Genomic DNA, 14,827 nt, shown 5'->3' with positions numbered 1-14,827 from the left:
AAACAGGGAAACAAACAGCGTTTATACGCTGGCTTAAAAATGAAAAACTGAATCAATTAAACACTGCAAATTATAAAAGATCAAATTTTCTTAAAGCGAAGCGCTTTTTGCCCTCAAATCAGTGCATATTTCAAGTGTGTTAGGGGCGTTCGAACTCATATTTGGACCCAGTTTCAATCACGTAAATATAGTGATGACAAATTATAGTATCAGAATATGGCTCTGGCTCTTTAGAATGGCTTGAACGTCGTCTGAAACCTTGACACGCACAATTAGTCTTGGATATACAATTGTGCAGGAAATATTGTTCACTTCTGTGGTCCTTTCCGGTAAAAAAATATCTTTTGTAGCCAAATTTTTTCAAACTATTTACATTACGTTATCATCTTTACGAACAAACACACTGCCATGTTTTTTGAAATAAAATTGGCGAGATTTTAAGATTTGCATACGACACCAAATTAGACCATAAAAACCGATTTCGTTCAAATTTGGGAGCGTCACCTACCTCTTGTTCTCGAATATTTTGAACCAGACGAGAGATTTCAGGATTTTGTAAACATTTATGAATACCTTTGAGGGCTAATTTTATTTAAAGTTCGTATATTTTTTGGCTAAATCGGCAATTTTGCCACAATTCAAACTAAATGTTACCGGTGTTTAAAAATAAACCAGGATTTCCGTTAATAGTCGTTTGCTTATAATTAAAGCTCCGAATCCGCTCGTCCGTATTGTTGGTGTTGGAGCTGAGCTTAAGGAATAACAAGATTGCGTAGGAAGTAAAAGTTCAGCGCAGATTCAAAACAGATCCAAATAAATGCGTAGGACGAGAACTAATACTGTGTTCTATTTTTTCCGGATTATCCATCCCCCTAGCGAGGAAACTCTGTATAGCAAATCAGAAACAGCCGCGTATGCCACGACAGCAGAAACAATTGTCGACAAACTGAACAAAAATAAGAACTCACAATATCTTGTCAGCCTAGCAACTCGAGCTAGCACATAAACTCAGTAATAAAATTGTTGAAATAATGTAGTGTTGAGCAGTATATTTTTTACTGCGTCCTGCCAAAACCAAACACTTGAGCAGTATAATAGTTAAATTGATACTCTGTCTTGATACCAAAAACATATCCTGAGCAATATTCTATCTAATATTGTTTCTTGCATCGAAAACTTCTCGAATAGTGAATTCAATTTTCTGTGTCCTAATTTCCAATCGTCAACTTGTGAGTACTCTGCGAAAATTGCATCACACACGCCTAGGATAAAGTTGGAAACCAACAGTCTCAGGTATATAATTTTGCCTTAGATTTGTTTCATCAAAACGATTGAACTGGTAAACATAGGTAAACATATAGAGATCCTGTATTGTGTGATCTGTGGACCCAGTTCAATTGCGAAAATAATCCAATACTAACTACTTAAATTAGTTAATGCAACGGTAAGTATAGCAGATATACATTTACAAAAGCAAACTGCATAAACGAAGTATCCGGAAAAATTTTTTAACCACTCAGAATGAACTGGGCGTTGTAAAACTTTCTTTGTGAAACACAAGGAGAAGCAGCCGTTACCTTTGGTCCGCTGACCCGGACAGTAGAATAAACTGCTGTCCAACTCAACAAGTGAAGTGCGGAAGGCATCAACGAATAAAACAAAGCTCAACAGGCAATTTAACGACGCAAAGCCAATTAGGCAAAGTGCATTAGGAGTTGAATAGCATAGCAAGGCTTAACTAAAGCAAATAAACAAAAGTACTGTAGAGATTCAAGCTGCAGTCCCAAAGTACAAACGAAGTAACTCCGTCACAGAGTCAAGACATTTTGCATAGACAGATTAGTAACTGCCAAAAACAACTCGAAGCAAAAACTCAGGAGGGCCAGGAGCTAATCAGAAACAACGATAGATCAAGCAAACTCAAGACCATTTATCAACAGCTATTGAAGATTGACGACTCTCTTTGCTTTCTTCTGCGGAAACAAGCAAGTATTCTTCGTGATCCCGAATTGTTTGAAGGTTACGAAGCCCAACGACTGAATTTGTTACAAACATTAAACGCAGATTGGTTACCATACATTCACGGAGAAACAAACATGACGGATCAACAGAATCAAACCGCGAAATTCACAAGCGATGCAGAACCAACTGCCACCAAGTCTTCCCAGTTTGTTGTAGGAGTTTCTCAACGAACTGCTGAACATGGAAACAAAACAGGGACCATGATTCAGAGGCCTCCTCTGATAAACGAGCTAAAAAAGCAGAAAAACTTGCGGCTTTAGAGAAAGACTTTGCATCAAAAATGAGGTTGAAGAAAACTGAATTCGAAATTGAAAAGGAAAGAGCTTGAAATGGAGATGCAACTTTTTGACGAAGAAGGTGCACTAAAACTGGAATACGAGAAAGAAGTTCTTGACGCAAGAGCATCAGATTCTGATGATAGTGCAGCCCCTAGTATTCAAAATAGATCACCATTCAATTGGAAAACACCGAAGAACAAAGATGTTTCCGGTTGGCTCGATAACTTGGATAATTTCCCCAACTTGCACAATTATAGTTTCGAGCGTGTGAAAACCAGGATCGACAACAATTATCCCAGGGTAAGCATCAATCGCAATTGTGTACTTAAGTCACGGTCATCAAGTGGAGAGCGTGCCGGCGCACCCCGTGAACAAGACAAATTTGAGCGCAATAAACAAAGCAGTAGTAGTCAGCTACCTACAGAAGTTGAGTTCATTCAACGGAAACCCTCTAGAATTGCCGGAGTGGTCGAATATGTTCAAAGCAACGGTTCACCATCGCGATATACCTGACTCAGAGAAATTGAGCCACTTGAAAACATTGTTGACAGGCAAAGCAAAGTCAGCTATATCAGGAATGGGCTATTCGGGAGAGTTCTACGCTCAAGCGTGGGAACTCCTGGGACGGAAGTTTGGGCAACCTTACCTAATTGTCGACGCTCAGCTTAACATATTGCGTAAAAAACAACCTATTCGAATGCACGACTCAACAGCTATAAATAATTACTCAATAACAATCAGCAACCTAGTTAATGTACTGAAGCAATACAATTATGAGGGCTACCTGCGTTCAAGTTCAACACTGCAAGTGGCAATTGAAAAACTGCCCCCAAAATTGAAAGAAAAGTAGTTTTTCGTCATTGACGAGTGTCAAGAAGATAGAACCGATCTCACTCTCCTTGAAAATTGTTTAGCTCGAATGGCTTTTGTCAATGAAGTAATGCCCTCAAACAAGAATGAACGAAAGAAAGATGATCGACCAAAAGCTAAAAAGGAAAAACGTTTCTTAATATTGTCAGATGCTAGTGCGAGTTCGAATGCTAACAAAACGAAGCAAAAGCAAGACAACAACTGTCCACTAGCGGATGGCACTCATAAAAATTGGAACTGTCCAATATTCAAGAATATAAATGTCACCGACCGCTATGCAGCAGTGAGAAAAGAACGTTTTGGATGTCTGGGGAAAAGGCATGCAATCAAAGATTGTAAAGTCCACCCGTGCGGTATATATGGATGTACCGAAAGCCACAACAGACTGCTACACTCAGAAAAACAAATGGACGAGGGTAGATGACAAGTTGTTAGCAGGACCCGATCAACTACACGGATTGATCGGAAAAATATTCAGATTTCGAGAACGAACAATAGCCCTTACCGCAGATATTGAATCAGTGTTTCTGCAAATGCAAGTTCCTGAACGGGATAAAAGCTGCTTGAGACTCCTGCTGTGGCTACCAACAATTAACGAACCTGCGCAAAATTACGAGGATCAACATCATGTTTTCGGAGCAAAGAGTTCAGCAACATGTGCCAATTACGCTCTGAAGCGAGTAGCCATCGATAACGAGGACGAGTTCCCAATTGCAGCAAAAACAATCCAAAACAACTTCTACATGAACGATTTCATCAAGTGAGCCGAAACACCTGAAAAAGCAATCAAGGTTTTCAAACAACTGCAACCTCTTCTCTGAGAATATGGATTTGAACTGAAGAAGTGGAGCACCAACAGCGACGTGGTAACCAACGCAATCCCAGAGGACTTCAGCAACACAAAACAGGTTGAAGTAGGACCCGGCGAGGAAAGTTCATCCGTGCTTGGGCTTCAGTGGACGATTACCGATGGTAGTCTAAAGGTTTGTAGAGGTACAAGCAAAGAAGTTGAGAACCCAATCACCCAAAGGAATCTCTTATCTTCAGTGTTTGATCCTCTTGGACTGTTTGCACCATTCAGTGTTCATATGAGACGACTCCTGAAGAGCATCTGGACAAAAAATGGACGACATTGGGACAACTCAGTGGAATCTAACGAAGAGGAGGAGTTTTGAAATGGAAAGAGCAGCTTCCAGAAGTAGCAGAAACCAGCATTGATAGAAGATTCTTCAGCACAGCCAAAAACACATGGGAACTTCATGTGCTTGCCGACTTATCTGAAGACACAATGTGCACAGTGGCATACCTACAATCAAAGCCTTACTCAGCAGACTTAGCATTTGTAATCGGAACGTGCAGAGTTGCACCGATGCGACACCTTTCCATACCACGCTTAGAACTACAAGCAGCAGTGATGGCGGTGAAACTTAAAGAACAGATTGTGATGGAGCACGAAACGAGGATTTAGAATTGTATTTTTTTGACAGACTCCACTACTGTTCTGCAATGGTTTCATAGCTCCAAACAAGTGTTTGTTGCAAACAGAGTGGCTGAGATTTTGGATACAACTAATGTTTCACCGTGGAATCATTTAAGTGGTATTAACAATCCAGCTGACATCGGGACAAAAGCGATCAATATTGACGAACTTATGAGAAGTGAATGGCTCACTGGGCCGGCCTGGTTGAAGCAACAATAGAACGAATGGCCTGAACAGGTGAAATTAACATTCGCTTCAGAGGAACAAAACGACCAAATGGTCTTCTCAGCAAAGGTTTAAGAGAAGAAGCCGGTGATTCAGTGGGAACGATTCAGCAATTTTAATCGACTTGTAAATACAATGGCATACGTACAGCGCGTATTTAGAGAACACAAACCGGCAACAAAAACACTAAGTGTTGAAGAAAGAGAGGGTTCACAAGCAGGCATATTCAGACTACTGCAGCGAGAACAGTATGCTGAAGAGATGAAATCTCTCAAGGCTGAAAAAGACATTCTGAAAAACAGCAAAATCCTTCAGTTTTCACCATTCATAGACCAGCAAGTATTTATTCGTGCCCAAGGTAGAATAGGTAAAAGTCAATTGAACTTCGAAACCAAGCATCCAATACTGTTACATTGGAAGCACCATGTAGTTGAATTATTCTTGCAAAAGGAACATAAGAGTAGTCATCACGAAGGTACTAAACATGTCCGAAACATAGTTCAGCAGAAGTTCTGGATCCTAGGCATACGAAATGCTTTGAGATCGATCGAAAACAAATGCATTAGATGTCGAAACGGAAGAGCCCAAACAAAAGCACCAGTAATGGCAGATCTACCCGAAGAACAATTAGTCGCATCAACAGTGTTCTCGAATGTGGGCGTAGACTATTTCGGACCTTTCACAGTAAAGATTGGTCGAAGAAACGAAAAGCGTTGGTGCTGTCTATTCACATGACTTAAGGTACGAGCGGTATATGTAGAGATTGTAACAAAACTAGACACTGATAGTTGTCCGAACGCAATTCTGCGATTCATTGCTCGAAAAGGCAAACCAGTCAAAATGATTAGTGATAAAGGGACAAACATCATTGGAGCTGAAAAAGAATTGCAGAGTATATAGCAGCATGGAACAGGGAGAAAATTGAAGAACATCTGATTCAACAAGGTATCAGATGGAAGTTCAACCCACCCGCATCACCCTAATTTGGAGGAGTGTGGGAAAGACTGGTTAGGAGTTGCAAGAAGGCAATGTACGCAGTGCTGGGCAATCGATTGGTCACGGAAGGTGTTATGTCAACCACGATGCGTTTTGTTGAACAGACGCTGAATGCTAGACCGCTGACACCGGCCAGTTCTGATGCCACCAATTTAGAAGCTATTACTCCAAACGATTTCCTGCTTGGCAACAAGAACCTTAATTTACTGTATTTATCAGGTGCACAGCAATTTGTTGATCATAGAAAGCTCTTCCGACAAACTCAAGCTTACGCAGACATCATCTGGGACAGATTCCGTAAAGAGTACTTGCCAACGTTGAACACTCGAAAGAAATGGCAGACCACAACGGACAGAAGTCTTCAGCAGGATGATCTTGTGTGGTTAGTGGAAGATAGTGACAAACGTGGATATTACAATCTGGGTCGAATAACCGAAACCTTTGAAGGCTCCGACGGAGTGATTCGATCAGCAAAAATCCGAAAAAAAGATGGATACTACAAGAGGCCAGTAGCGAAGCTCGCTCCAGTACTACCAACTGGCGATGATGTTTTCACGAAGGAAAACAGGGCCGGCAATTTTGGCGCTGAGCGTAAGGAATAACAAAATTGCGTAGGAAGTAAAAATTCAGCGAAGATTTAAAACAGATCCAAAGAAATGCGTAAGACGAAAACTATTACTGTGTTCTATTTTATCCGGATTATCCATCTCCTTAGCAAGGAAACTGTGTATAGCAAAGCAGAAACAGCCGTGTATGCCACGTCAGCGGAAAAAATTGTTCACAAACCGAAAAAAATTAACAACTCACAATATCTTGTCAGCCTAGCAACTCGAGCTAGCACATAAACTCAGCAATAAAATTGTTGAAATAATATAGTCGTGAGCAGTATATTTGTTACTGCATCTTGCCAAAACCAAACACTTGAGCAGTATAATTGTTAAATTGATACTGCGTCTTGATACCAAAAATTTGTCTTGAGCAACAATCTATCTAATTTTGTGTCTTTTATCGAAAACGTCTCAAACAGTGAATTCAATATTCTGTGTCCTGATTTCCAATCTTCAATTCCTGACTACTCTGCGAAAATTGCAACACACACACCTAGGATAAAGTTAGAAACCAATTTTCCATATCATTCTCAGGCATATATTTTTGCCTTAGATCTGTTTCATCAAAACCATTGAACTGGTAAACATATAGAGATCCCGTATTGTGTGATCTGTGGACCCATTTCAATTGCAAAAAAAATCCAAAACTAAGTTAGTTTAATTAGTTAATGCAACTGTAAGTACAGCAGAGCGGATATACAGTTACAAAAGCAAACTGCATAAACGAAGTATCCGGACAGATTTTGTAACCAGTCAGAACAAACTGGGCGGTGTAAAACTTTCTTTGTGAAACACAAGGAGAGCAGCTGTTACAGTTGGCCTAAGTATCTACCAAATCAAGTATATTTAAATTCAAAGAATGACACATCACATACAATAGGAATAATTTACCTCACATCACATATGGACATAAAGTCAACCCGGACAAAAAAGAGCTGGTAGCTCATATTTTATATCCTTTTATTCATTTATGATTAAATAACATTGATAGTAGCTCCCTATTGTCACGCAAGTATCTCCGATAAATCAAGTCACTAAGATGAACTTTTTTCTTTTTTCCAACGACTCCACCTCAATAGGCAAAACATTTAGCCGAATCGAAATATTTTGCATCAAGTTCTTGGAGTTTTCAAGCGACCTTTTTTGTATGGTAGTTTTAGTTATTCGAGCTCAATTTTCGCTTCTTGTAGATACGCAGAATATGTTAAAAGTGCAGATCATACATTCCAAATTACAATTTGATATTTTCTTTAATTAGGACAGACGTGTACTCTAGAGAGGTTATTAAGAGTCTGGTTAGAAAAATTGAATTGTGTCACAAAGTACACTTTTATTTGAACATTAATGCAAGTTTTCAAGAACAACAAGCAATAGAAAATTTGGAGAAGTAAAATCATAAAATTCTGAATTCAATTTTCTATGCAATTTTCAGAGCAAACGTGAACAGCGTATTCCCAAATACACAAAGCTTTAGGGTTATCTAGCTTGGTCATCCGTTATTTATTTTGTTCAGATCTAGCTTTTTCAATTAAGATCTATTAAGTGCGAACAAAATATAGATTGGTTTGAAACCTAAACACCAGTTAGCCAAATGACCTCAAGAACACACTTTTAGCATCAGAGTAATAGAATTCAGCAAAAATACCGCTCTTTGAAATCTGGGAGCCTGATTGGATGGTCGTTACTATAAACAACAAAGACAATTGTTTGATATAAGATAAAAGTGCTGGTCCCAAATTAAACTACATGTTAAATTAGAAGTCTGGAAAAATTTAAATTGATACAACTACCAAATGATAAACATGCGGAATGGTATGATGCATTTGGGTTATCCAAAAACATTAAAATTTGTGAACAAAAAGTGCAAGTAAAAATATTTAGTGTTTCTACGCTCGTTTTAGAACGAAAAATTGTATTAAATAAACGCTGCAGGCTGCCAAATTTTATTTCTTTGGAACACGAAAATCGTTTTTCTCTTAAATCTGCGTAGAGCACCAGTTTTTGAGGCGTTTGAACTCGTAACTGGATGCAGTTCTGCTCATAGAAGTATAGGGTTGATGCATGATATTATCAGCAAGTGGCTTTGGTTCTTTGGAAACGGGAACAAACGTGACCTTGAGATAAATTTTAATTGTTCAAGGTCACAATTGTTCGAGGAACTTGTTAAATGATCTATGCAAAAAATGTGTTTATCAGTCCTGGTTATTATCATCTTTGACACACTTGGGCATTTTTTTGCTTTAAATTCTCGGGATTTTAAGTTTTGCACATAATGTGCGTTCTTGTTCTGTTTTTTTTTGGGTAAAAAATTACCAAAGCAAGAAAAAGTTACAACTCTATGGGTGTCATGTACAGCCGTGATGATATGAGCCGTCATTTAATGTTTTCTTTGAGGATAGAAATTTAACGCAGTAACACAGTGCTTTTTTAGTTCGAAAATTAATCAACAAAATTTTTTTGTATTCTTCTTAAGGTCATTTTTCAATCATTTGAATGTTATTATTATATTTATTATTAATGTTATTATTTGTAGTTTGATTTTTCACTAAGTTTTTTTTTATTATTGTTTTTTCCATCATCATGATTGTTTTTTTAAAACAATTTACCAACAATTTAAAAACTCAAAAAGTTTCTAAAGAGGTATTTTTGAACAAAAAGGTATTCATTTCTTTCCTATTATTAGGCTCATAAAGTATCAATTTTATTTGAAAAGGCAATTTAATCCTTTCATCAAGAACTACAAAAATCTATCATTTTTGTCCAAGTGCAAATTTTATTTAAAACTGCTCCAATTGTATGCAGGTTCGCGTCTTGTCATCAGATCCATTCCAAAGAAACTTCTATACAATTTTCAAACGAAACTGACTATGTCATGATGATGTCATTAGAAAAACAAAGATTGACTTTTGGTCTTGAAAAAAAAACTTTCTGATGAGTTGTCTTTTCGATTTATTTGGGCGGGAGCAACGCTCGGCTTCAATATTATGCTGAATCATAGAAAAACCCTACACAATTGACTTCAAAAAATTAAATTCAATTGAATCCGAACACGCAAGGATCCTACTGTTTTGTACTGAAGAACCGTAGACAATTTCAGTCGAAATTTCTTAGTCAGTCCAGAATAAATTGTTGAGATCAGATTTTAACAACAAGCTGAAGACAGTTCGTTTTTCCAGGGAATTGTAGAATTTTTTCCGGGGCGTAGAATGTAAATACTGGGATTCTGAATTGGCCACAGACTGTTTGTTTTTTGGTAAAAATGTTGTGCTATAGTTGGAAAACTTGAAGAAATAGAAGGGATTTTAAAACATTTGGGGACCGACCCAATTGGAGGCCGGGCTTCCATTTCGGGATGCTCCCATTTTCTCGGCCGCTGAAAGCACTAATGTTTTTGTTTTTTTTTCATTTTAAGTCTATTTCTAGAATCTAATTACTCCTCCAGTGAAAATGAATATTTGTTTTAATTAAGTCCTGATAAAATTTTGGTTCAACTGTAAAAGCTAAGGCTGATTTACGTTACCGTTTTATTGCAAAAATTGATCTTTTTCGGCGTCAATAGTTCCAAAATTATCCGGAAGATGGCACTGGGTTTTCATTGCCTTTTTTGTTTGCAGCAAACAGTGTAGAATTTGCTGCTGAGGCGGAGAATTGACTTTTTGGGCTTGTGAAAAGGCCACAGCGTGGTTATTTTTTGGTAAAAATCTTGTTCTTCAGTTGAAAAAGCTCAAAATAAAGGAAACCAATTTGAAAAATTGGTGGACCGCCCAAACTGGAGACCTGGCCCCAATTCGGTATGGATCCCGACCTTTTGTTAACTTCAATAAACTGCTGTTTGTGTCAATAATTTTATAACTTTATCCCGAAACCAGAAGCTCCCCAGTAATAATGGTGACTTGTTTTTTTGTCCTGATAAAAATTTTCCTTAGTTTTTTGTAAAAACTAAAGTTTTTTAGGCACCCCCTATTTCGAAAATATTGACCTTTTGTAACTGTCAATAGTCCCAAATTTATGCGTGAATTGACACTGGGTGTGTTTTTGATCCTATTGATCCTGATTTAGGTTTCTTGTGATCATATCCAACTATTGTGTCCTTTTTTCTTGTTTTTTTGCCTCTTCTTGTATGTATGCAGTGTGGAATAGTTTGCTGTAAAATTTTGCTTGATTTCTGTTTTTGAGGAAATGGGAAGTTCTCGATTTTGGTTCGAATTTCTTGGGCTGATTTTTTAAAAAGCTTTTCTGTCTGGTTTCTAATAGTGAAAAAACCTACATTTTTCCCTTTAAGTTGAAATTGTTGATATATTCGTTAGCATGTATCTTTTCATTAAAAAATAAAAGACTTTGGAGTTGAAAGCTAGGTTTCTTGAGTGATACAGAATTGTCATTTTTGGAATAGTTTTTATTGGGTTTTTTGTCTGACTCCAATAACCTCATCACCATTACCCATATTACACTTTTCGGCAATAATTCGAAAAAAAAACATTTTATGTCCGAGGAAATTAGTGATCCAAAAATGTCCTTTAAAAAACCTCAGAGACAAATTAGGACGTTGAGTGATAACTAAAACACAGTTAAACAGCTAAACAAATCTGTGCTTTTTTGTAGTTTGTTGTTTTGACAACCTAGCAGATTTTTGAGCTTTTTGGTGATTTCCGCAATTAACATTCAAAATTATTTTTTCCGAAGCCATGAACATGTTTTATTGCATCATAAAAGCATGCCGATTTTCAAAGTAGTGATCAGAAGGTTTCTTTTTTGCGTTTTTACTTTTCCTTTCGTGGAATTGTTTTGTTAGGCATTCAGTTTTTTTTTATTTTTAATCTCATTTATTTTTGGCCACTACTGAGAAGACATACCAGGTCCCAAAAACACTAAGATTGTAGTTCATTCCTTTTTGGCAAAAATTTTTTCTGAAATGGTCAACTGTACACCTCGAACAAGGTATGCATTTTTAAAATAAAGAAAGATTACCAGAAAACATGCTTTCGACATCATTTTTGATGAAATGTCCCACATTCACGCATAGACACTGAATGTTCTTAGTTTATTCTATTGAAAGGACAAAAAGTCTTCTTTTTCCATTTTTTCAATCAGTTGTTTTTCATATTCGTCCAACTGAACTCAAGTTTTGGTAACAATTGATAGAACATAGAATGTACCTCAATTGATCTAGAATTGTTTTGCAAAGAACATCAGAGACAAATTAGGATGTTGCGCGTTAACGAAAACACAATAAAACAGCTTCAAAAACTGGTGCGTTTTTGAAAATGCTAATTTTAAAACTGAGCAGTTTTTTGGCATTTTTCTGGGTTAATTTCGGTTTTTTAATTCAAAGTTTAATTTCTGAAGGCACGAACAAGTTTGATTAAATCATAAATGTGTGCCGATTTTCAAAGAAGTGAACAAAAGGTCTCTTTTTTGCATTTTTACTTTTCCTGTCCCAAAAGTTTTTTGATTTTTTTAATCCATTTAGTTTTGGCCACTACGGAGAAGACATACAAGGTCTCCAAAACAGTAAGATTGTAGTTCATTCTTTGTTCGCAAAAAAATTTTTTGAAATGGCATACTGAGCATCTTGAACAAGGTGTCAATTTTAAAAACAAATTGATTACCAGAGAAACGTGCTTTGAACATCATTCTTGATGAAAAGTTCCACATGAACGCATAGACACAATTTTTTAATTTTTATCTTTTGAAAGGACAAAAAACTTCTTTTGACATTCAAACAGTTTTTCTTTCATTTTCGTTCAACTGATCTCAAATTTTTGTAATAAGTGTTGTCTTTACTTCATGAGCGTTATTTTGATGCATTTCATAATCTCAATTCATCTCAGGGAACAAATTGAGATCTAAACAATATAGAAACAGCATTTTTCATCATTAACATGTCGTTTTTGGTCACCATTTTTGTTATATTGGCTCATTTGACTTTAGAAACCTCACCAGTACTTTTTTTGTTATATTGGCTCATTTGACTTTAGAAACCTCACCAGTACTCATATACCACTTTCCATAAAAATTGAAATATATATATATTTTTCTACGCGAACTATACTTAGAGTTATTGATCACAAATTGTCCTTTAAGAAACCTCAGCAACAAATTAGGACGTTGAGTGTTAACGAAAACACTGTTAAAGAGCTTGAAAACCTGGTCCATTTTTGTAGTTTGTTGTTTTGACAACTTACCACATTTCTGGCACTTTTTGTTGATTTTCAGATATAATTTTTAAAAATAACTTCCCGCAAATAATTTGGCAATGTGGAGAGTTTCTTTAAAGATAAAACAGATCTAACAAACGTGACGATTGTAGTAAACTCTTCTTTTGGGAAAAAAATATTTTGAAATGGCCATCTGATTATTTCGAACAGGATACCCATTTAAACAAATAATTAGCACAAAGACGTGCTTTTAACTAATTTTTCGATAAACGTGCACCATTCACGCAAAGAAACCAAAATAATATTTAGTTTTTTCTAATGAGACAACCATAAAAGCTTTTTTTTGCGATCATTTTTGTTTTCATTTTTGTCCAATTGACCCTAAGTTTTAGGAATGGCTGTTTTTTTGCTTCAGAAGCGGTACTTTGATGCATTCCATAATCTCATTTACCCTCAAGGAACAAATAAAAACCTCAGTGTTTTAGAAACCGCATTTTTTTTATCATTAACTGCTCTTTTTTGTACGCATTTTTCTAAACGTGGCTCATTTGACTTCAAAATTCTAACTATTACCTATTTTGCAGTTTTGTGCAAGAAATATTTTGAGTTGAAAAAATTGATTGGAAAAAGTTGAGTGATCATATTGATATCTGCACCGGTTGTCATTTTGACAAATTAGAAAGTACTATATATTATTTCCAAAGTGCATTCTTTGGATATGGAAACGGTCGAAATCAAGGATTTGCTGACAATAGATAAAAGTATTTTTCTTGTCTTGTCTTTTTTTAGGTTTGAATGTCGTTTTTGAGCAATTTTTTTCTTATATGTTTTTGCTTTTATTGGAGCTTTATAATTTGCTATTGTGGGTTACTGAAACAAATTTGTTCAACACTAGCAAAATCCAAATTGAAACGGCCGCTTTTTTTCTGAAAAAAACTTTTTTTTTATTTGAAAGTATTAATTTTTACCTTAGAGAAGCATGTTTTTTACCTCTTCTAGACATGGCCAGCATGTCGCTTTCTACTGCTTATATTGGCGCTCTCAGAAAAGCAATTTTGGGTCACAAATCTGCAATCAGTTCAAAAACATCAGTCTTTGGCCAAGAAATATCCAAAAATGGTACCCATAACTGAAGGCCGATATTTTAGAGTGCTTTTTCATTGCAAGAAATGCTCCAGTTTTTGGGAGGTGAATTATCGTACTATTCTAATCTTAAATGCCATTTTTCAGAATTCTACAATCAGTTATCAGAAATCACCTCCTTTCGAATTTGAAGTTGTCCAAACGCACTCGACTTTGTTAAACTGATTTCAGGGACTGAAATTTACAACGTATCTGAAAAAGCTAGGGCAAAACTTCATAAAAAAACGTCAAAGAATAACCATACAAGACAGAAACGAAAAGAAATTTTTGTAGTATTTTTTCATCGAGACACAGCCTCGTCAATTTGCCTTACTGTTCGGCCAAAAAAAGAGAATGTAGATGTAGATGATCTTAATTTGATTACTGTATATTGTATATCCTTCTGGTTAACACGAAGCTGCCAAACTATTTGAGTAGTGTCAGCAGTTATTAGGAACAGAAACTACTTCTAGTTTTAACATAGTATGGCAAGTTATCTACATTTGATTAAAAAGTTTTAAACCTGGATAGCTCCTTGAAAAACGCCAAATTCCAAAAAAATATTTTTGTTTTCAAAGTTAGGCTCAAGGTGTTTTCTAATTGCGCCATTCATGCCTTTAAACGTTTAAAATTTTGATCGGCCAAGATTTACAGAAAAAAAAACCAACGTGAGCTTTAAATTCCTCCTCAGCATATGCTTTCTTGAGCATATACTTTCTTCTTTAATTGGGCTGGAACAAAAAGCCATTGAATATAAATTGTCTGAATTGCTAAGTTGATCATTAATCAAAGATACAGAATTGTTGTTTTGTAATCGATTTAGCTATAGAATTCAAAGTATTGAATTGATACTAGTTACTAGTTTTAGCTCTTTTTTTGAAAGATTTCGGTAGGCCGAATTAGACCTAACAAAAAAATCCGGCTGGAAGAAATTTATTAACATGCAAATTATTTTGGATTTTTTAATGAAGACGAAGCTCAGCACAAACGAGGTTTACTGCATAAAACTATATTAGGTAACGATTCTAGATCAAACCTATTTGATTATTTTCGAAATTTAATCAAATT

The 14,827-nt window shown here is 36.1% G+C and overlaps 2 protein-coding genes across 2 annotated transcripts in view; both read left to right on the top strand.

The window, feature by feature from the left end:
- LOC142342696 (phospholipid phosphatase 1-like) overlaps window positions 1-14,827 on the top strand; it is a 518,061-nt gene that overhangs the window by 265,546 nt on the left and 237,688 nt on the right. The window lies entirely within an intron of this gene.
- LOC142342697 (V-type proton ATPase 21 kDa proteolipid subunit c''-like) overlaps window positions 1-14,827 on the top strand; it is a 203,027-nt gene that overhangs the window by 29,153 nt on the left and 159,047 nt on the right. The gene's annotated exons all lie outside the window — the stretch shown is intronic.

Source organism: Convolutriloba macropyga, chromosome 7 (assembly GCF_964194025.1).
Source record: "Convolutriloba macropyga chromosome 7, txConMacr16.3, whole genome shotgun sequence".
NCBI lineage: Eukaryota > Metazoa > Xenacoelomorpha > Acoela > Convolutidae > Convolutriloba > Convolutriloba macropyga.
This window is presented reverse-complemented; position numbering and strand designations above follow the sequence as displayed.